General features: G+C 44.3%; 1 protein-coding gene across 3 annotated transcripts in view; it reads left to right on the top strand.

Moving 5' to 3' along the window:
* PKNOX2 (PBX/knotted 1 homeobox 2) overlaps positions 1-23,759 on the top strand; it is a 309,171-nt gene that overhangs the window by 23,108 nt on the left and 262,304 nt on the right. For all 3 annotated transcript variants that reach the window (XM_049109791.1, XM_049109793.1, XM_035715754.2), the window contains exon 2: positions 11,831-11,932. The gene's annotated coding sequence lies outside the window, so the exon portion shown is untranslated. The remainder of the gene's footprint in view (positions 1-11,830; positions 11,933-23,759) is intronic.

Raw genomic sequence — 23,759 nt, 5'->3', positions numbered from 1 at the left:
CATCTACCTTCCAACAAATGTAAATGCTGAGTTGGCATCAACAGGCACCCAGCCCCCTCTACTGCTTCCTCTCCCTTGGAGATCAGTGCCTAGAACTTCAATTGATCTGACGTGCCTAGGCTTCCTTTACTTAGGTAGGTCCAACCTTGATTGCAATTTTGCTGATTGGAAAGTTGGGTGGAGGCCAGCGCAGGAGAAATTGACAGCTCTCTTCCCCAGACACCATTAAGTAATATTGTTTCTGTCTCATTTCCCAGACTAAGAAAGGGATCCCGGAAGGCAGGAAGACAAGGCAAAAGGAGCTGGGCATGGATAGAGTGGCCAGGCCTGTGAACATCATTATGGAGCACGGATGGACAAACAGCCCCACAGTGTCTCTGAGCTAAGCAAGGTACCAGCAGGTGCCATGCATGCTCACTCTTCTCTCTCCTTCCTTCTCTTCTGTGGAGCCTTCTTAGGTCCATCATAATGGAAGTGACAACTCTTAACCTCAATGATTTAAGCAGGCAAATCCAAGAACTATCCATCTCATCTGAGACTGCTTTTCCTTTCTTACGATGCTCTGGGAAAACACTTTCCACAATGCTTTGAGCTATACTTAAAAAAAAAAAAAAAGTCTAGGATGCCTGGGTGGCTCAGTGGTTGAGCATCTGCCTTGGCTTAGGGCATGATCCCAGGATCCGGGATCGAGTCCCTCATTGGACTCCCTGCAAGGAGCCTGCTTTTCCCTCTGCCTATGTCTCTGCCTCTCTCTCTCTTTCTCTCTCTCTCTCTCTCTCTCTCTGTGTGTCTCTCATGAATAAATAAATCTTAAAAAAAAATAGTCATTCCACATTCATTATCTCATTTGATCCTCAGAGCATCCTTGAGGAAGTGAAAAGGCACATATATAACTCCTATTTTAGAGCTCAAACTGAATTATAGACTTGCTCAGAGTTGCCCAGTGGATCATGTCAGGATCAGGCTCCAGAGCATTCCGACTTTTTAGACCAGTTTTTCCACTCTATCTTTGGTACTCATGTTTGATTAATGTCTACTCTTTCTCAAAGAAGAAAAATATTCTTTCAGGCATCTAATTTGGACCTGAGTTATTTCTATCATAATGTAACCTCAAAGGTGCAAACAAAAAATAGGCATGACTTTCCATATTTATAGTTGGTTATTTTTTACAATTAAGAATGACTTACATGCTAACAAAATTCTAAAATTAAAAAAAATTAAGTCAATAATATCAGCCCAATTTGAACCATCACATTGTTTTTCTGAAGCGACATTGCTGCTATTGGGAAGAGCATGTAACTGACTGCTCAGCTACGGGTTCTTTTTTAAGCAGCTCACCTAGTGCTATGGGCCCCACTGTTCTGGATTCAGGTTTCTGTGAGACCCTGGTTTGTTGAAGGCACCATGCTGCCATCTGGCCTTCACTTGTCAGAGAGGCATCATTTAAGTATTGAGTTGGCCCTTGCAAGGTTGATTCCTTTATAAGGAGAGGCAATTAGTAAATCTTATTAAACCCTCCGATTGAATCCAGTGTGTACTGCGGTGGAATTAACTCTTTGCATGATATAACCAAGTGATCCTTATGGACAGAATCATTTCTAGATTTGGGGGGAGGGAGGGTATCTTTAAAAAAACAACCAGAAGTCCTCTTAGGGGAGGAGGTATAAAGAGGAGAATAAATACTGAAGAATTCAATTTTGCTCTGTGAAGGCCCCGTCCCTGACAAGTAGTTAATCTATTTGTTGACACCATGAGAGGAGAATATCCAGCAGAGAGAAAATTAAAAAACACTCAGAACCAGTTGCTGCCCTGATGAATCTCATCCAGTTATTTAACAGGACACTGCTGTGTATGCTTTTTTTTTTATTATTGTTTTATTTTATTCTCTATTGCTTATTACACCATTGTAAAACTTTTTTGGATTAAAAACAAAACAAAACAAAACTTGAACCCTCCTTTGAATCTGCCCTTTTTCATCTGGCAATAACCACTGACTTTTTTTTTCTCCTGTGTTCACAATTGAGTTCAAATTAATGTAGAGGTATTATTGATTTGTGTATTTATTTATTTTCCTCCTGGAATGTAGCATCTGAGAGGTTAGATTCTGAAAATAAAAAGTACCAGTTGCACCAGGAGACTTTTAGGCTAGATCAGAAAAATAGTATAGAATTGTGTGAACCTCTAAAGTACTTGGAAGAAGTGTCAGTTCAGTCTTATTTTGCTGAGAGGGTCCCTTTTTTCCGACATGAAGGACTGGGGTAGGAGGCCAGGGAAGGAAACTCTTCCTTATCAGTTGAGATTTAGCTGGCCCCTGGGACTCCAGTGGGTGCAGAACGGAGTCTCCCTTGCTTGTATCTTGCCCCAGTTCTGGTTCTATCTGAAAGTGATCAGTACAGATAAGAGGATTTGGTCATTCCCTCCACTAAGCCCAGGGCCTTTGAAAATGACCATGCTTTTCACAACCCCATCCATAACTGGAACATGCTGGTCTGACTCTGGTATGGTTAAGGTTCTCTGGCATGTGTTAGCTCTAGGAAGATTTTGACCTTGTGACATTGCCTCATGGCCACCCCCCCCCCCGCCCCCCCGCCCAACCCCTCTGTCTCCAGAGAGGAGTGGCAGATAGAACACAGGACAACCAGCCAACTTTGAATTTCATATAAACAATGATTTTTTTGTATGAGTATGTACTAAATATTACAGGAGGTATACTATGGTTCTTTATCCCCATTCTCCTTGGCCACACATGCCTAGGGTATGACCGTCCCTCTTGCTCCCTTTGCCCTTTGAGTTTCTAACCTATAGCAATCTTGGATTCCTTACTTTTTTCAGCATCCTGACCTCCAGCTGTGACACCTGGCTCTCCTCTGCTCAGGACAGCTGCTAACGTTCCCTGGCTAAGGCAAGGGTGCACGTGAAGGCCCTGGCCAAGCATCCACGCCCCATTCCTGTCATGGGCACTGTTCTGCACTGTGAGGAGCCTTGGGGCTGGTGTTCCCACTCCCAAGCTCTGTCCACACCCTCTGTGTGGGAGTGTACCCCCCACTCCACTCCCATCCTTGCCCAAACAGCCACCCATGCCTGGCCTGGGTACCTGGAATGTGACTGAGAATGGGGAGCAAGGCTCCTGCCCTGTGCCCCCAGGGAGGGTACACCTGGAGGAGAGCCAGCGTGGGCTCTTGTGAAGCACAGGGTCAGACAAAATGTTGGCCATGGGTCTCAGGGCAGGAGAGGCCACGACTCTGGAGAGTTTGTGTGGTCATCCTCTTGGCTTTGTGGTACCTACTTGCTGGATTTCTTTGTCCTGCCTCAAGCGGTTCTATGAGACCACGGTGCCTGACTGGCATGCACCCTGCCCCTCCTTGCCACCTGCTGGTGGCACCTCTGTCTCTGCTGCAAGATTTAGGTTCCCTTTCCCTTGCACAACACAGATCATGGACTGTGTCTGGGTGGGGGATGGGAAGTCAAATTTCATTTAACAAAATCTTGACGCTAATAGTTTTGATTCAGTGCATTATTGGGGCGAGAGGTGGGGCAGGTAGGTTGGAGAAGTGGGAGGGGGTGGGGAGTTTTGTTGTTTTGGAGAGAATTTAGCCAGCTTTTCCATCCCCTTCCCCCTCCATGCCCTCCTTTGGGCTGAATTCAGCTAGTTATTTTCCAATTCGGTTGTGTGTGTAGACACACCCACAGCTTCTTTGATTCCCCTCCTTTCCTCTTAATAGACAAACTGCTGCCAAGCTTCCAGCTTCTCTCTCCATGGTGACCAAGCCCCTCATTTCCATTTCCTCTCAGCCTCCACCTCCCCTGCCCCCCACCCCCTCCTCATGGGAAACCTGGCTGTTTCCTTTCTCTGGTTCTACTCTGCTTCTCTTACTTCTTTTCCCTTCTCCTGGTGATTCTTCCCTACGTGGAAGGAACAAATACCAGCATGTCCTTGGCTTCTTCCTTTTCTTCTTTATCTGCCCTCTTTCTTCCTTTTGCCCCTTTACTTCAGTGACTCCCAAACCTTGGCTTTTCTCAGCTATTTCAACACATTCTTCCTAGTGCCCCCTCAAGGTCCCTTTCCTGCTCCAGCCTCTGGCTGAAGGATGTCGAGGTGCAGAGAAGGGAGGCCGAGGGAGAGGGCCCCTGGTTTCTCTGTCTCAGGGCTCTGACTATGCTCTGGGATTTCCCTTGGAGCGAGTTGAGGCTGCAGCCCCACCTCCCTGCCCATCTCCCACTGCCAGCATGGCCCAGGCCCTCCGAGGTCTGCACAACAGTCCCTGGAATCTGCTGCTATGGGAACTTCCCAGGTGCCCTGGTCAGTGTCTGCTGGCAGGCAGGTTTCTCAGGCAAGTGAGCCAGGACCAGGTTAGAGAGCTGGCCAGCACACCTTGTCTGCACTTCGGGGCCGAGCTCCTCCCATGTGCATCGGTCTCCCAGACAGGTTTGAGGCACAGATATAGGACAGTGGAGGGTCTTGCTGAAATTTCCTTCACAACCTCCCTCTACCCCAAGGTCTTCCTGCTTCCAACAGTGATCACCTCACAGCTGTCAAAGGGCATCAGTTCCTTACACGCATGGTCCTGTCCTTTGCTGTGTACACACGCATTCTTACCCAAATCATCTTGCTCGGCCCTCATGATAATCAGGTGACTCCAATTTTACAGACAGGGAAACTGAGTTTCAGAGAAATTAAACGTATCACTCAACATGTGAACAAAGAGGCACCCCGCGAAGCTGGGCCGAGAACCCAGCGCGTCACAATCCTAGCTCCTTGACGCCTTCTTTTTGTTACTGGTCTGTGAAAGGGAGCAGGGAAGGTGAGAGGGCTGCACATTGTAGTGTGAGGCAAAAGGTGTTCATAGGAGGGGTGACTGGCAGTTTTCTCCCCTCTACCATGTCCTCTCATATCCAATTCACATTGTTAGACAACGCCAATTTGTACTGGTCTTTTTAATGCTTCTTTATAGATGTTTTAGTTATGTCTGCCCCACATGTGTGTCTGATTTTTTTTCTTGGACTCTGAGCTTCTTGCGGGCACTTTCTGCTGCACGACGCCCTCCCCACCCCACCCCAGAGCAGGCACTGGGCAGCACAGGCTTCCTGCTGGCCGTCCCTGGTGTGTCTGACTTAGGGCCCTGCCAGGGGCGTGGGAAAACAATACTGACCCCGCCTACAAGTGGGGCAGGTAGCAGCCCAACTTCTCACTTTCCCATCTTCCTGTTAGGCCCCAGCCAGGCTTCCCAGCCTGCTCGTTAGCCTCTGCGAGAAATTAAAGTCCCAATAATCAAATCAACCCTTGTAAATTCCCTAGAAGCAGCTCCAGAGCACCAAGGAGCCAGCAAACCCCAGACCCAAATCCATGTCAAATTTCATAGATATAATTTAAGTAGGGATCAAAAAACCACACTAACCTAGTAACTAAGGCTGCTCAAAATGCAGAGTTTATAGTCCATCTGCCTCTCTGCTTCAGGGAGTCTGTATTAAATTTATTGCAAAGTAAAACAAATAAACCCAGGCAAAGGCAGGATGGAAATCTGCATACTCGTCCGAGAATTAGCAGCCCTCTCGGGTTAGGAAGGCTGCTTCTCAATTTGCATCTCTAAGGAGTTGTGACTGGGCTGGGGGCTGGGAGGCCCGGGCAGAATCGGGACTCGCGGCAGGCCTGCCCCCTGCCGGCAGATTGTCGAACTGCAGCCCTGTGGCCTCCGCGGTGGACGTTTGCAGGTGCCCGCGGCAGAGAAGCCGAAGCTGAAATTACTGTTGGGGAGGTGTGGCGCTGGAAGAGCGGGCAGCAGAGGGATGAGGGGGAAGGACACCACGAGGAGGACTTCCTTATTTCTTTTTTTTAAATAATAAATTTATTTTTTATTGGTGTTCAATTTGCCAACTTACAGAATAACACCCAGTGCTCATCCCGTCAAGTGCCCCACTCAGTGCCCGTCACCCACTCACCCCCACCCCCCGCCCTCCTCCCCTTCCATCACCCCTAGTTCCTTTCCCAGAGTTAGGAGTCTTCATGTTCTGTCTCCCTTTCTGGTATTTCCCACACACTTCTTCTCCCTTCCCTTATATTCCCTTTCACTATTATTTATATTATAAACATAAGACTTGGGGGAGGAGAAGCTGGGAACTTGAGGGGGCTGGAGGGTGGTGGAGGTGGAGATTTAGAGTCCTTACACAAACCAGAAACCGCGGTGACTTTCTTGACTCCTCTCCATCCTGTTTTCCATTTGCCTTTCTCTCCACAACCCACGAATCGCAAAGCCCAGAAAACTGGGGCGGAGGTGGCCATGGGTTCTTGCAAGGTACCGTTGGTGGTTGACTGGTTGTTGGAACCCCAGTAAAGCCAGGCCTCAGTTTCAGGGCTGGGGCTGGGGCTGGGTGATAATCCCTGGGCCTTGAGAGGAAATGCTCCCTTATGGTTTGCCTCACTGCCTCAGCTTGGCTGGCCTGGCCCCACTCAGCTTGCAACCTGTGAATGAAGTGGTGGGACCAGATGACCTTAAGGCTCCTTTCAGTAAATATTATCTAATTCTATGACTCTGTGTTCCGGAATTTGAGGATCTGTGATATATTTTCCAGGGAAACTCCAAGGAACCCAGCTACTCTCCTAGGATATTCCCATTATCCTTCATGACTGGCTCAAATAGACACCTTCTTCCAAGTGATGCCTCACCTGCCTGTTTTAGGCAGAGATAGGAAGTCCTCCTTTTATGACTTTATAGATAGATGGGAATATATATATATATATTGCTCATTTTGAGCACCATAATAATTTGTTGTATTTATTTATATATCAACCCCATCCCCTCAAATGTAAAGTCCTTGAGCTCCAGAAAAGTAGGTACAGGGAAGGCGCTGGTGAGGCTCATGGTCATTCTCAGGACTTACCAGCACCTCTTTTCCAGCCCAGTGTCTGAAACAGAATAAGTTCTGAATAAGCATTTGTCCAATGACTGAGATAATGAGTAAACAAGGAATAAAGTGGCACAAAATGACAAAGGTTTGGTTGTACCATTTGCCTAGAAACCTGAGTGTGACCCCAACTTTTTGCTTCTCTCATCTCTCTCCCTTGTTCTTCAACTACTCCACGATAGTTCTATCTAGCCTACTTCCCGAGTCCCTCTCCAAGCCAGCTGCTGCTTCTCCATCCCCTCAAGAGTTTAAGAGCATAGGTTCCAGAATCAGAAAGAGCTCCAAGCACTTCACTCACCTAGTCATGGCAATCTAACTGGCCCCGGTTTCTCCATCTGTTCCCCTCTCCCCCTAGACAATATAGCATAGTAGTAGTTAAAAATATGAACACCCAAGCTAGACTGCTCTGGTTTTTAATCCTGGCTTTTTCATTTAGCTGAGTGGCCCTGGGCAAATGTCTTAATCTCTCTGGGCTCAGTTTCCTTTTACATAAACTGGAGTTAACAGAATCTACTTCATAAGGTTGCTCTGAGCATTGCAAAGCTGATACACTGAAAGCCCTTAAAAACAGTGCCTGGTACATGGTTGGCGTTAACTGACTCAACAAGCACTACCAATTATGAACAAAAAGCAAAGGAATTTTGCAGAGCTGAAGGCAAGCACCCGAAGAAGATGCTTCAAAAGGCAAGGAGGAAACGTAGGGATGAAAAAGTAAAGCATTTCCACAAGGGACATACACAAACATACAAAGAAGCACTTGACTGGTTAGGGAGGTGGAAAAGCAGACTACTCCGTGTCTGCGGAACCCAAGCTGGCATTTTTTTCAGCAGAATCGGAAGTATCAAAGGGTGAACCCAAAGTTTCAAAAGGTATAGCAGCTCCTTGGCCTTCAAGATCTTCAGGGACATGTTTGCTTATGAAACCTCCTGGACCTGGCTCCCCTTATGTCCTCAGCCCTAGCTCTACTCTTCCTCTGACACTTCAGGCTCCATCCATAAGGAAATGCGTCTGGCTCCCCCAAATGAACTGAACTCCCCTTACCTGCAGGTCTTCGGCATGTGAGTATCCTGTCCTGGAAACCCCCCTCCACCTCTGCCTTTCCCCTGCCAGTTCTCTTGGCCTTTTAGGTGTCAGATCCTCTGGGAAGCCTTCCTCATCCCCTAGATGGGGCAAGGCACCCCAACCTGTGCTCCATAGCATCGTGCCTTTGTGCTATGTAGTAGTCTGCTCCAGCTGCTCTAAGAAAATACCACAGACTAGGTGACTTAAACAACAGAACTTCATTTTCTTATAGTTCTGAACACTAGCAAGTCCAAGGTCAAGGTGTTGGTAGGGTTGATTTCTGGTGCAGTGTCTCTTCCTGGCTTGCAGATGGCTACTTTCTCACAGCGTTCTCACAGGGCCTCCTCTCTGTGTGTGCATGGAGAAAAGAAAAAGAGAGACAGAGAGATCTGGTGTCTCTTTCTCTTCTTAGAAGGATGCCAGTTCTATCAAACTATAAACTTTAAGGGGACACAATTCAATCCATAACACTCAATTAGACTGTGAGTTCCATGAGGACAGTGCCTTATCTACTGTTTATTTATATATTTCTTAGCTTAGCCCTCACCCCATGTCCTTGTGAGCCTCTGTAATGTCTATAGGACCTATTCATAGCAAGCACTCAATGAATATTTGTTGAGTGTGAACGAATGAAAGAATTCACCAATTACTGGTAATGACAGTAGGAGCTTTGAAACATAGACATTCAGGAGCACCTGGGTGGCTCAGTCAGTTAAGCATCTGCCTTCAGTTCAGGTCATGATTCCAGAGTCCTGGGATGGAGCCCCTGCTCAATGAGAAGTCTGTTTCTCCCTTTTCCTCTGTCCTTCTGCCCACTTATGCTCTCTCTCAAATAAATAAAATCTTAAAAAGAAGGAGAAGAAAAGAAGAGGAGGAGAGGAGGAGAAGAAGGAGAAGAAGAAGAAGAAAGAAGAAACATAGGCTTTCAGGTATGGTCTAGTTGAGACCTCAGCAAGAAGATGAGGACTAGAAGTCAGATTCTCCACACTCCCTTCTGTTTTGAGTCCAGTACCCTTTTCACTTGGAAAAAGAATTGTCAAAGGGCTACGAAAAACTGGTGATTCTTTTTAAATCCTTGACTGGAGTTTCAAAGAAATGGTCTTTGGTCTTTCATTGACAAACAGAAATCCTCCTTTACTTTGTCTCTTCTGCCACATTGGCAGGCTTCCTATTGTTTTAGTAATATGTTAAAGCATTTGAAATGCTTTTCCTCCTTCCCTCTGTTTGGTTAGGGGCAGCAGAACTTGATCTGAGTTTGGCCAGGGACTTTCTTACCACAGGTTTTGATTCTAAACTGACAACCCAGGGTGTGTGGCTCTTTGGATTCCTGTGTCTCTGCTAATGGATTTTGTTAACTGTTTGTCATTTGCTTATGCAAATCTACCTTTTTCTGCATTAAAATGAACCCAATTATAAAGTGAAATTTCACAATTAAACCACTTAGTGAAGGACATTAAGCGACCAGAAGGAATTGATTTGTAAAAATTTCAGCGATAATTACAAAATGTTTCTGAAATGTGACTAAGTTCTAGATTTTTCTTTAAACAAACATATGTACATGCACATTTTCATATATATATACTCCACAGACACATGCACATATTTTCACACACCTGGTTTCCATCTTCTCACCATGGGACTTGTTCTTGCGCCTTCTCTGGGTCTAAATTTTCCCCAAATAGAGGAAATTCCACCAGCCATCAGATCATGTCTGCAAAGTTCTTGGAAACATTCCAAAAGAAATGGCCACTGGGCTGAGGAAACTGGGGTGGGCAGGAAAACAGAAGAAGGTGTAATGGTTTTAATAAAGTCTCTTTGGTACCTTGGTGATTGATTGATATATCTTGGCATTTGCTTCCCAGCTCTGATGTAATCAATAGCAGTTATAGACCAAGGAGCAGGAAAGGGTGAGGATGTGGGATGGGACAGTATTGATTGCTTTTTACAGGAAAGAGCCTGATGTGGTGATTGCTGTGCTCGGACCACTATAAAGTGGACCTTGCTGTACCGGGGAGAGGTTACCTTTCCTTATATTCATCTAGGCAAGGGGGCATGGAATCCAGAAATTTGGAGATGGCTAAGGATCAATGATATACACCTGAAAAATTATCCTTTCTGGTATTTGAGGGAGCCAGTCACACTCACTTTCCTCATGGCACCCATGATTAGAAGGTGGAAGCCATAGTCTCCCGGGCTGCTGTGGGGACAGGTGGGAAGGATCTTTATAGATGAGGGGCTGATGATATGCTTATGATTTCAGGCTATATCTATATCCAAGAATGAATCCAACCCACTTGGTAGCCTGCTGCCCCCTCAGACAATATAATGTAGAGAGGACTTTAGAAGACTCTAGAGCCTGATGTCCTGAGTTCAAAGTCTAGCCCAGTGTGTGACCCTGGACAGGTTAATTAACCCTTCTGTGCCTTGATTCCCCCATCAGTAAAATGACGATGATAACAGAACCCATTTCCTATGGTTGCTGTGATAAGTTAACATATGTAAAGAAATCAGAATACAGTAAATGATATGCACATGCTGTTATTATCTGGTGGTGATGGATACCTGTATTGGCATCCCTGATTTATGGGTGGAAACTTAAAAGTACAAATTCTTTAATCAAACAGGGTCATCACAACGTTTGCCTTCTGCTGTTGAGAACACAGGGCTGAGGACCCAAGATCTGTTAAATAATTCTCTTAGTATGTCAGCCCATCAGCTACAGGATTTCTCAAACCTTTTTAGGTTTTTTTTTTTTTTTTTTTTTTTTTTGCTAAAAGCTTTAAAGCATAATCAAGACCAGGTCCAGATACAGTTGAATAGAGCTACATTGGATTGGTAATGTTAGCTTCAGTGCCCAAGAAGTCAAACCAAGACATATATTTATTCATTCAACAAACACCAAACTCTCACTATGTACAAGGCAGTTTCTACTTACGTTATGATTTCCATTTGTGAACCAGAACTCAGTGTGGGTACATTCAGATGTGTAATCACCCCTCTGCAATGTCGTGATAAGTAACTTTCATGTAATGGATATCCCTCTGTCTAAAACAATGTGCTCAAAACAGAAAATGGTTTGTTTAAAAGAAAACATTTGCCACTTAACATTTTTGTTGAAAACACATTCATTTTTGAAGTACAGTTTTATTTTGTCTTATTGTTATCATTGAATTTTCAGTGTTTAGAAATTCATTTTAGCGTGTGACGTGACTTTAGGGCTTATTTTCTTCTCAGTTGTAGAACTGACTAACATAACTACTAGAACTTGGCAGATTGGCAAGCAGATAGGAAGGAACTCAGGTGGAGGTGTTCTCTGACAGACTCCTGAAAAGTTAGGACTGGAAAGGATCCTAGAGATCCTCTCCTTCATCTCCTTCATTTTAAAGATGAGCCCAGAGAGGTGTAATGACTTTTAGAGTCTGAACTGACACCCAAGTCTAGGGTGCTGTTCCACATACCATGAACTTGTTGTTGATACCCTCCTAGCTCTATATTAAGCCCTTTCCAAATCTCCTTCTGTTCTCAGGATGTAATACTAGGCTAAGTTATTATTTGACAATTCAGTTTAAGTCAATGAAGATGCCCTGAATACTACTTGGTGCCAAGCATTGTGCTAGGCCCAGGATACAAAAAATAAGATGTGGACTCCAACAAAGAGGAGATTGTGGTAGATGGTATTATTGCACCCAATTATTTGCTGCCCCTCCCTGCGATGGAATTATGCTTATCTGTGCCATTGACATCAGACTTTGTCATGTGACTTGGTTTGGCCAATAAAAATTAAGCAGAAGTGATAGGTTACTTTTGAGCAAAGGCTTTCAGGAACATTTTGTGGTCCCATAGACATTTTCTGTTTTCTCTCTGCCAGGAGAATGGCCTGTCCAGAATAAGACCCACATAAAGAGATGATATGAAGTGGAGCCAGAGCCACAGCCAACATATAACATGATGAGAGATAAACCGTTGTGTGGTGAGTGACTGAGATTTTGTGGTTGTTTATCCTGCAGCATAACTAGCACAAACTGCAGACTATAGACAGAATCATAGAGTAGCTGGAGAGACAGCTTACTTCTAACTGAATCACGGGGTTTGGGATGCTTTGCTGGACGTAGACACAGATGATTCAGAAGTAGGCTGAAAGAGGGAACAAGTAACTCTTCAGAGAGGAGGCATCAGGAAGGACTTTCTAGAATTGATGATAGCTTAGGAGAGTTTTAAAGGTTGAAGAGACGTTCACCTTGTTAGGGGCTTGGGAAGTTTGTTTATTGTAATCAGAGAGACCAGCATGCTCAGTCAAACATGAAATATGATATGTTTGAAAATTGCCTGTGATGTCCACAACCATAGGTCAGGATCAGATTTCTTAATCTTTGAAGCCTATTGACCACCCACTACCATGTCAGTTCTCCAAGGGATATATGCAGATACACACATAAAAATGCATCCTTTATTTCAGCCAGAACTTTGGCCCCAAATTATCATCTGATGTTTTATCATAAGAAGCTAAGCTAGACTGTATGTGAGCCAGAGAGACTCTCAAAAGTTTAATTTTCGGGGATCCCTGGGTAGCTTGGTGGTTTAGTGGTTGCCTTTGGTCCAGGGTGTGATCCTGGAGACCAGGGATCAAGTCCCGCATCAGGCTCCCTGCATGAAGCCTGCTTTTCCTTCCCTCCCTCCCTCCCTCTCTCTCTCTCTCTGTGTCTCATGAATAAATAAATAAAATCTTTTTAAAAAAAGTTTAATTTTCAATTTAATCAAAGAACGCTTATACACAATTTGGAAATCAGCAGTTGCCTTGCCTCAGCCCTTCACATTCCCAAGTCCCGCTCCTCAAGTCAGTCAACCTCAACTCTTTCAGCTTATTTCTCATTTGTAAGTGTTGCCATATTTTAAAATGCTATGCTTATACTGCTATCTTTTGATTTGCCAATTTTAGAAATTGTATATTGACTCTCTACCATGGTAGATGAGACCTTAGTTTCTCCCACCCTTTACCCTCCAATGCCATCCCTGCACTTCCCCTCCTTCTACCACTCCAACATAAACCTTTTTTTGTTACGTTGATATTTAGTGTTTATGTACTCATGACTACACAAATATTATTTACTCCTGAGTCAAGTAGCACACTGTGATCGTGTGTTCTCTTTTGTACAATTCTTTGTTCCTCTTGGAATTAATAGTTGCCTCATTTTTAATTGACCTTATGCTTAAATGTACTTATAATTTTTTTCAAATGGTTCAACAATTCCACTGCATACTTGTTAATACCATGTTGCATACATTCAAGCCCATTTGTTCCATTTTTCCCCTTTACAGTTGTCCCTCCAAGAACCTCCTGTTTCTCTGCTCCGATCTGGATTGGTTGCTCTTAGAATTGGAATATTGCATAACTGTTATTCTGAGGCTTCCTTTTACCATCATTTTGAATATTTCCTTTATCGCCTTCTTATGTTGGAGCCCCTATTTCCTGAATTAGCTGTCTTCACTATTACATTATCATCAAACTAAATTGCTAAATTCCATTCTCTTCTCTTTTTTAAAAGATTTTATTTTTAAGTAATCTCTACACCTAATATGGGACTCGAACTTAACAACCCCAAGATCAAGAGTCACATGCTGTACTCACTGAGCCAGCCTGGCACCTCTCTCCAATAACTTCTTAAGAATGAGTACTTTAGAGGTAATTGTCTTGAGATACTGACTACCTGAAAATATATACTACTCTGATGTGTGATTGATAATTTATTTGTGTGTAGAATTCTAGACTAAAAAGAATTTTCTTTCAGAATTTAGAAGACCTTTCTCTGTTATCTTTTAACATCTGATGCTGCTTTTGGAGAAGTTTAATATTCTTATTCTTGTTTCTTTTGCCTGGTTCTTTTTCTCCTTAGAAGATTGTAGGAACTTTTATTTATCCCTCATGATTCAAAATCACAAAAACTGGCTACCTTAGTGCAGTGGGCAGCACGTCAGTCTTATAAAATCACAATGATGATGGTGGTAGGCTTTGATAGATCTCTTTTTTTCTTTTTTTAAAGATTTATTTATTTATTTATGATAGACAGAGAGAGAGAGAGAGAGAGAGAGAGGCAGAGACACAGGAGGAGGGAGAAGCAGGCTCCATGCGGGAGCCTGACGTGGGAATTGATTCTGGGACTTCAGGATCGTGCCCCAGCCAAAGGCAGGCGCTAAACCGCTGAGCCACCCAGGGATCCCAGATCTCTTTTTTTCATTTTAGTCTTTGTGGTGGGCTAATGAGGAGATTAATGTCCTTTATTTCTCTTCTGTTATTCATCTCTCTCTCCCTTTTGTTTCCCTCTTGGAAATCTTCCTCAACTTTGTCTTCTAAATCTTAGGAGTTTTTGAAAAAAAGTTGTAATTATATTTTTAATTTCAGAGAGGCTTTTTTCATTTATTTTTTTCCTTTTTAATTGTAATCTCTCCTTGCTTTATAGATGCAAGCTCTTACCTTCTTGAATTGATGTTATTGCTTTTTTTGAACTTTTTTATTCCTCCTTGCAAAATCTCTATCACCTCAGATCTCTTTTTTATCTGTTTTTTTTCAGTCTCCCTTTATCAAGCTTGAGTCTTTCTGTAAGTATCTGCTGATTCTTGACTGCTTATTTATATTTAAGAAAGAGACACTGAAAGTTGATTTTGGAAGCTTGTTAGGTAAATGGCAGAGTTTGTTAACTAGTGGGCTTCAGATAGGGTGCTCAGATGGAAAATGAGTCTTTTTATTGAGGGAACTTCAAATAACAGTAACTGGAGTTCTCCCTGGAGTTATTCAGTTTTCAAAGAAGAATCTTCCAGTCTACTTGTTGGCGGTCATGGGAAGTTGCCAACAAGGCCAGAGAAAGGACTAATAGTCACACAGTTCAGCATGCAGATCTCCCCTTAATTCACCACCATACTTGGTGTTCCCAAGTCCAGTATGGTTCTTATTTAGTTCCTCCAAAGAAAAAAAAGTCTCATTTACTGAAGGACAGAGAAATTTGGCTGTCTGTCTATGGGGGTAGGGACCCCTCTTATAAACAGACTTCCCACCAATGCCCCCTCTCCTGCCAGGTATCTGGCCTCAGGGCCATGGGACTTAGTGCCTCTGAAGGCTGAATGTTTCAGGGCTCTGCAGAGTAGATCAGCCCCTACTACAGGCCCTTGGCTTGTGATATCCTCTTTCTGTTGAGTCAGTACCACTCTTCCCTCTTTGTTTTGCTTACAAACCGTGAAACTCTTTAACCCACTGTTTTGTTTCTTTCATTCTTGTCCTTAGTTAATACCTCTGTCATTTCTAGAAGTTGCACAAGTGATCCACAGACTTCTGTGGGGTGATAGCCACTAAGCTGTAGAAGAAGATGGGTGGGTAACTGGGTGTCATTTTGGGTCTTATGGCTCCCTGGGCTCTCCTCAGTTTCCCTTGTAGGCTCCTCTGCTTTGTGATACTCCTTAAATATTGGTGTTCCTCAAGCTTCTGTCCCACAAAGACTCGTCTTGTTAGCATGAGCTGAAGATTAGGGGCAGGTCCAAGGTCAGTTCTGTGGCCCCCTTTCTCTAAGTCTACATACTAAATTTGGCTCCTGAACTCTAGAGGGGAGGAAGCAAGGAAGATAGAAGGCAAGGCTTGCCTTTGCCAACTGCTCAAGGACCCTGGGCCTTACCTCCTTTCATCCTATCTCAGTGCCTATCTGGCCTTAAAATTGTTTTCCGTCACCCCAAACAGGAGGGACTCCTAGTCTGGCCCAATTATACCAGCCTCATGGAAAGGCAGAGATGTAGAAAACATCCCCTTTTTGTCGTCCTCTTCTGTCACTCATTCCAAAATTAGTCAGGCACCATTCTAGATATTGGAATTATGCTTATGAGTAAAGTAGACTGGATCCTCCCTGGATCTCAAAATCTAGTCCCAGGAAAGGTAACGACAATAACAGCAAAAGAAACACACTGCACCACGTAGTACAGATGCCCCATTGGGTCACTGATGAGCTCTTGTTTCTTAGGCCTGAAACGGGAAGGGGAAAGGAGGTCATGGGTGAGGCAGGGAGCCCTTGAGTAGATGGCCAGTACACATGACGCCATTTCATGCCTCCACATCATTTTTGCACATGTGGTTTCCACTTACATTGACTTTCATCTCTTGTCATTTTGGCAAATTGTATTTGTTCTTTAGAACTGTTCAGTAATCCCTTCCTCTGCAAAGTCTTCCTGACCCTCCCACCCAGATTAGCCACATGCAGCTCTGTGCCCCTCCCTCCTGTATATAGTCAACAGCTTCCTGAGTTGGCTACAGCTTCAGGAGATGAAGGTGCAGTATGAGAGCCTGTGAGCATTGTGTGGGGACGTACTAACTTGAGTTGAGTCCCAGCTCTCCCACATACCACATACTACCTCTGGCCTTGGGCAAGTGAATTAACCTTTCTGAGCCTCAATCTTCTTATCTGTAAAATGAGGATAATAAAATATATCGTAAAGAGTTATGGTGGATATGCAATGACTCTAAAATGCCTAATGAGAGCTTATAATTGACACTCAAATGTTGGTTCCTTCCCTTTCTCCTTTCAAGGAGCTTCCAGTCTAATGAGGGGAGAATTACAGGCAAATCAATAAATGCAGCAATTTACCACAAGTGCTGTGACAAAGGATACTGAACGACATGCCATTGATTTACAAGACTGCCTCTCTGTCTCTCCCACTAGACTGGGAGCTCCTTGAGAACAGGCCCCCGTGGTTCTGTGCCCCCGCCACCTAGCACAGTGCCTGACACACACTAGCTCTTCCATAAGGTTTCAGTAAATGAAATGGTAATGACTCCTGGCTCTCTGATCCTGGTTTCATCACAGTTAGAGCTAATATCCAGCATTGCCTTTTTTTTTTTTTTTCTTTTTAACCCCCATCTGTTCCTTCCTCAAAGAAGGGAAAATTATTAGCTATCTGGGACGAAAATCTTCTCTTTTCACTAGAGATCAATTTTCCCAAACCACATCAAAGTTTGGGACATGAGTATACCCACCCTCTTGGATGGTGCGAATGTTAACAAACTCTGCCATTTACCTAACAAGCTTCCAAAATCACCAGAGGTGAGGGACAACTTGTCTAGTACCCCCTCCTGTGGGACTGGTCTCCCTCAGCCTCCCTCTCTCTGAGCATGCAGACATGCAGACCTCCACCAGCTTATCCATCCTCTTCAAATGAGTCTGTCTCCCAAGAACCAAACATTTTCTCTCCCTGGCCCTGACTTGAAATGAAACGACTTAGCCCACAGACAGTTTTATGGTCCCTCGCCTTCCATTCCTCTTGTTGAGCCCTCACGCTGGTGAGAGCCCAGCCCAAGCTCTGATTTATACAGCTCTCCCAGGCCCCTGTTGGATTTGGAGTCTGGAACAATAAGACAGGGCTATCCATCACCCCTCTGCTCAGATCTCCCTGGACTCATTGGGAAGGAAGGAGGGGTGGGTGGCAGCAAAGACAGCCTCAGGGGTCCTGCCCAGAAAGCATTTGTCACATTGATCAAATGTGCAAGGGGGGAGAGGGATGGGGGAGTGGAAGCTTTTTATCTCACCCAAGCCTACCCTGTAGACATCAGGGATAGAGTAGAGTGGGGACAGGAGTAAGAACACACATGGGGGAGGGATGGGAAGGGAATTTGAGCTCAGAAGTCTGATGGGGACTACAGATGCCACCCCCACCTGCTACAAATCTGAGGGCAGCAACCACTGGTCTGACTTTGTTTGATCACCCCCAGCGTCTCCATTCTCTTTGGCCACATTGTTCCCTAGCACAGTGCCTGGCACGTAGTAGGCATGCAACAAAGATGTTTGCTGGTTGACTAAGCCTCCCTCTCCTCCTTACTCTCCTATCAGATCTCAGGATCAAGGGCCGTTTAAAGTCCTTGCACACATATCCATGCTGTCTCTGTGCTGCTGTGGTTGTGTGGATGTGCATCCTACAGGAACATCTGTGACGTGTGTGTGTCCATGTATGCTGCATACATATCCACATGAGTCCATGTATGAGGAAGAACTTTCTGAGAGTCAGGGTTCTTCAATTCTAGACTGGGCAACCCAAGGGAAGAAACCATGGTCCTGTGAAGAATTTAATTATTTACACCTTGGCTGGAAGAGGTGTCACTCTGCCAGGAGAGAAGGAAATAAATGGGTGGGGTAACCTCCCAAAAGGCCTTTGGTGCTTTCTGATCCCTGGTCAGCCAAAGTAGAAAGGGGGCTTTTATGTGGTTATCATCTGTAAACAACCTGAAATAGTCCTTGCTCCCAGGAATCCTACGCTTTGGACTTGGGGAATCACTTCCTAGGAAACAAATTATTATGGGGTTAGAGGCTGGAGATTTGAGAACAGTCTTCCTCTGTCATTATGCAGAGGGAAGGCTACAGTACATTGTACATGCCACCTTGGGCAGTGTACAAAGACCCCAGGGAAAACATTTTGGTTATCAAGAAATTAGAGGCTTTGTTCAACGCCAGGAAAAGAAAATCCAACGCCCAAATCTAGGAGCTGAAGAAAAGAGAATTCAAGGGCTGTGGCGCTGTGGTGTGCTATTGTGGCTTTGTTGTGTCTTGGTTTTAGTGCTGCTGAAGCAATAACATGTAATGGCCTGAGCATTGCTGCCTCCCTGTGCCTGGGAAGTTGGATGACCTGAGGAGAAGCCAAGGGTGGCTAATGAGTCATTAAGAGTCTTTATCAAATTAGGATTATAATCCATCTCAACATGCAGAGGAAAATGTTTCAAATTATCTACTTTCTTAATTGCAACTCAAAGATTTGGCAGGAAATTATCATGAGAGATAACGTCTGGAAACTGACGGATTGTGCTGCTGTGTGTCTAAGCTTCCATGACTGCAATAGCTGGAGAATTCATCCACACATACTTACACTGATACTTGTACACACAAACATCCCTGCTATACATACTGATTCAGACAGACAGACACACAAAGTTATGTCCGTGCACAGTCGATCATCAGTATTTATTAGGCAATTCACATACTCTGAGGTTGCTTCCAAATGCTTGGAGATTGGAAAGGTAAGATATATATAAAAGACAACCACAACAAGTAGTCTTTGCCTTTAAGAAGCTCAAAATCTAGTTGGGGAGCTAATGCATACATATTTGAAATTTAAGAACATGTGCAAAGTAGCATTCAAGTGCATACTACTATAGTGGAAATGTGAGCCCACAAATTCAGAAGGATACAGGACATGAGTGTCCTGAATTAAGCAGAGTTTCTGGAATGGATGAGTTTTGACTTGAGTATTGACACTCCCACTATGCATTGTGATAGCAGCCAATGGGGACGCAGGCAGAAGAAGACATGCTGAGTCTGTCAAGAGGACCTGTAGCCAAGAAGTGACACAGTGTGTTTGTAAAACCTCCAGGGAAGGGTGGAGCTGGATGACAAACCCTGGTTTGGTTAGACAATGCAAGCTGACTCTTCCTTGCCCCATTATGGCAGGAGACATTTGAGCTTGACCCTATCCTTCCCCCTCCTGTCCAGTCTCAGTTTCTCTGCCTGTAAAACAGTGTGATCTGAAGACAGAATTAGACTTTCCTACACCTCCCTTGGTTGCTGAAAACCTGCGATCTCTGAGTTCAGGGATTGTGCTTTCCTCATCGTTATAGCCCAAGGGCCTAGCAGGTGCCTGGCCAGCCTACATGCTGAATAGAAGTCCATGAGCTGGAACATCTTTTAGAGGCTATCTGTGTATGCATCCTGAATGAGTGAATCAGAGAATGAACAAATGAATGAAGATGTGAATGTTGATGTTTATGAGGAAGCAGTGCAGCATAGTGGTTCCAAGTAGTTCCAAGTATGGGTCCTGGAGGCAGCCTGCCTGAGTCCACACACTTGTTACTTGGTGACAAGTTACTCCCCTTATCTCAGCCTCATGGGGACACCATGGGAATGTGATTAGGCAGGGCATCTTGAGCACTTAGCTCGGAGTCTGGCACTGAGCAAATCATCAATACATATTAGCTGTTATTATTGTTGCTTCTTCGTTTTAATCTTCCTTGCTAGGCTAACCATGCTCCCTGTGCTGGCTAAGTTGAGTATCTTGTTCCTTCATTTGGTCACTCTTTTCTCACCCTCCCCCTGCAACATGGTAAGACAGGACTGGCCTCTTCACACAATGAGGCCTCACCCCTTTCCAGGGTTGTTGCTCAGTTCTCTGAGCCCAGCAGCCTGGCTGCTGTAGGTCTGGCTGCCAGAATGAAGTTGAGAGCGTGGCCATGCAAAATCCTCAGCTCAGGGAAGCTTAGAGGTTGGACGCAGCATCAGAGGCAACAAATGCTCTTAGAGTTCATCCCTGGAGACAGGGAGGAGATGGTCCAGGGTATGAGCAGAAGGCCGGGCAATTCCGTGAGGAGGTAATGGTGAGGAGGTGAGAATGGGAATAGAGCCAAGGGAAATAGAGCCAAGCATGGTGATAGCAGGCATGAGAACTCTGAAGGTGATGAGGTGGCTGAAGGAGATGGGGGACGAGGGTTCAGTACAGGTCTTCAAGGAGAAGAGGTCTTTGTTTTGGAGAGAGTAGACATTTCAAAACTCCACATAACCCTGTGAGTGGAGGAGGGGTGGTTCTTGCAACTTCTGCAGTCTGAGGGAAGAGGCACTGACTGTCCTGCTGTCCTCCCCTCACTCTGTCACCCCTAAGCTGATCCCATGTGGTGGTGCTGGGAAGCAGAGTAGTTGGAAGAACTGGTGAGCCAGAGTGTTACATGATAAATGGTAAAAATTTCAGCATCCAAGCATAGTTTTTATCAAGATAAAAATGAAGCCCAGAGGAGAGGCTTCAATAACAACAATGCAAGTCATATATTAAGTTACAATTTTTTTGACAATCACACTAAAAAAAGGTAAAAGAAATAGGTGAAAAGATTTTTAATAGCCTATTTTAATTTAATTCAAGGTGTCCAAAAGATTATCAATTCAACATCTAATACATATAAAATAATTATTAATGAACTATTTTACATTCTTTTTTTTATACTAAGTCTTCTAAATCCATGATTACACATCTCAGTTTGGATCAGCTGCATTTCAAGTGCTTAGTAGCTGCTCGTGGCTAGTGGCCACTGTGTGTTGGACGGCACAGGTTTGTACCTTCCTTCTCAAATTTTTGTGGCCAAACTCTTGGGATGCCATTTCCCACAAGTGGCTCTTTTTGGAAATCAGCATAGCATTTTACAGTCTAAATATTCTCTTTCTCAGTATTCCTCTTTCTCAGTTTCGTCAAACTGGCTGTGATACTGCCCACCTCTTGCTAGAAACTGGAAAGAGCTGCAAAATCACTTAAAACTCTTCTCTTTCCCTTCCTGCTTCCCACAGAGCCTCTCATCTGGAGTTAGGGCTGGGTAGCAACCTTGAAAGAGAGAGAGAGAGAGAGAGAGAGAGAGAGAGTGTGAGGCAGCCAATGCTTGAAGAAACTTCCAATATGTACATCACTACCAGAAGAAAGATGAAGTTTTTTTTGAAAGGCTTTGGGGACCGTATTGCTCCTATATTAGAGAAGCCGATTAGAGACACGACCCAATTAATTGTCTATCATGTGCCCAGAAGACAGGTGGCATCCCCCCATGCTCCAGAGGATGGGAGTGAAATGGGGGAGTAGAGAGAGAGGCTTTCTCAGGGTCAAAAAAGTGAATCAGATATGGGCAAGGAGCCTAGACATCCCAACTTCCAGCTCAGAGCGGAATCCTGCAGCCCCACCTTTTAGGAGATGCATTTTTGCAATGTGCAGATCCCCCCAGCCCGGCTCTAAGGGGTGTGCCCTGATGCATTTCATCAGGAACAGAATCTTCCTCACTTGGCCCTGCCCCCGCCCCGGTACCCCAGCCCCACCTGGTTTCAGGGTCAGAAAGGAGGCCTTAGGAGAAGAGTAAGCACCCCCTTCCTCTCTTTCATTGCTCCCATTATCTGTGTTTCCAGCCCTCAGAGCCTGTCACAGCATTCTCAGTACACAATATCTCCCTTCCTCAGGCCAATTAAATAAGCACTATAATAAAGGCGCAGGCAAGTACTGCGGAGGCCCTGGGTAAGGGCTATTAAATCTAATGGCTCCATTTGTTAGAGAGCCTCCCATGTGCCAGGGACTGTGCTGAGCTCTGCCTTCATTATTTTATCTAATCTCCATGGGCTCATGAGCTGGATACTATTATCATCCTCATTTCATAAAGGCAGAAGCCGAGACTTGGAGAGTATCTGTGACTTCCCAGATATGTGCCTATCTTGTGACAGGGTGAAGATTGGAGCCAGGTCCATGTGACTCCAAAGCTGGTATTCTCTGCTAGAGGTGGGGTGGGGGCGGTAGGGGCAAGGAGGTTTTGAAAAGAGATGGTATTTCAGCTAAGTCTTAACAGCACATGGGATTTTGGTGGGTAGGGGGAAGGGGGAATTAAAAGTCAAGACTGAGAGAAAAGCGTGAGCAAGTGCAGGGAGGGCCGAAAGGGCCCTGATTATCCTGGCTTCACCAGGGCTGGCTAGAAGTGGGTTTTTCTTTTCTTTTTTTTATTAATAAACTTTATTTTTTAGAGTGATATTTGGTTCACAGCAAAGTTAGCAGAAATTACAGAGATTTCCTTTGTACTTCCTGTCCCCCGTTCCCCACCACCATCCACAGCCTCTCCCACTACCATCAACATACCCCACCAGTGTGGAATATTTGTTATAGTGGACAAGCCTTTATCGGCACATCATTACCCATAGTTCACAGTTTACAGGACAGTTCACTCTTGGCGCTGTATATCCTGCGGATTTGGACAAATGTCTAAGGACACATATCCACCATTATAGTATCATACAGAGTACCTTGCTGCCCTAAAAACCTGCTGTGCTCTGCCATTTTACCCCTCCCCTCCCCTGCCCCACGACCATGGCAGCCACTGATCCTTTTACTATTTCTGTAGTTTTGCTTTTTGTGGAATGTCACATAGTTGGTCATACATTATACAGCCTTTTCAGATTGGCTTCTTTCACTGAGTGATATACATTTAAAGTTCCACTATGAAAAAAAATAAATAAAGTTCTACTATGTCTTCTCATAGTTTGTAGCTCATTTCTTTTTAGTGCTAAATAATATTCCATTGTCTGGATGTACCGTTGTTTATTTATCCCATTCACCTACTGAAGGATATCTTGGTTGCTTCCAAGATTTGGTAATTATGAATAAAGCTGCTCTAAGCATCTGTGTGCAGGTTTTTATGTGGACATGAGTTTTAAATTTGGGTAAATACCAAGGAGTACAATTGCTGGATCATATGGTAAGAGTATATTAAGTTTTTTAAGTAACTGCTACAGTGTCTTCCAAAGTAGCCGTATCATTTTGTCTTCCCACCAGCAATGAATGAGACATCCTGTTGCTCCACATCTTCATCAACATTTGGTGTTGTTGGAGTTTTGGATGTTGGTCATTCTAATAGGTGTTAGTGATACCTTATTGTTTCAATTTGCAATTCCCTAATGACAAATAATGCTGAGCATCTCTTCATATACTTACTTGCCATCTCTATATCTTTGGTGAGTTGTCTGTTCAGATCTTTTCCCTGTTTTTATTGGGTTGTTCATTTATTTAATGTTGAATTTTAAGTGTTCTCTATATTTCTTGGATAACAGGCCTTTATCAGATGTGTCTTTTACAAGTATTTTTTCCCATTCTGCAGCTTGTCTTCTCATTCTCCTCATGCAGCAGCTTTTAAAACAGATTCCTAGGCCCTTATCCAGATGAACTTTCTCCAGGATTCAACCAGGAACCCAGAACTATAAAGAAGTTCCACAAGGAACCTATGC

This window comes from Canis lupus, chromosome 5 (assembly GCF_003254725.2).
Source record: "Canis lupus dingo isolate Sandy chromosome 5, ASM325472v2, whole genome shotgun sequence".
In the NCBI taxonomy this organism is placed as follows: Eukaryota; Metazoa; Chordata; class Mammalia; order Carnivora; family Canidae; genus Canis; species Canis lupus.
This window is presented reverse-complemented; position numbering and strand designations above follow the sequence as displayed.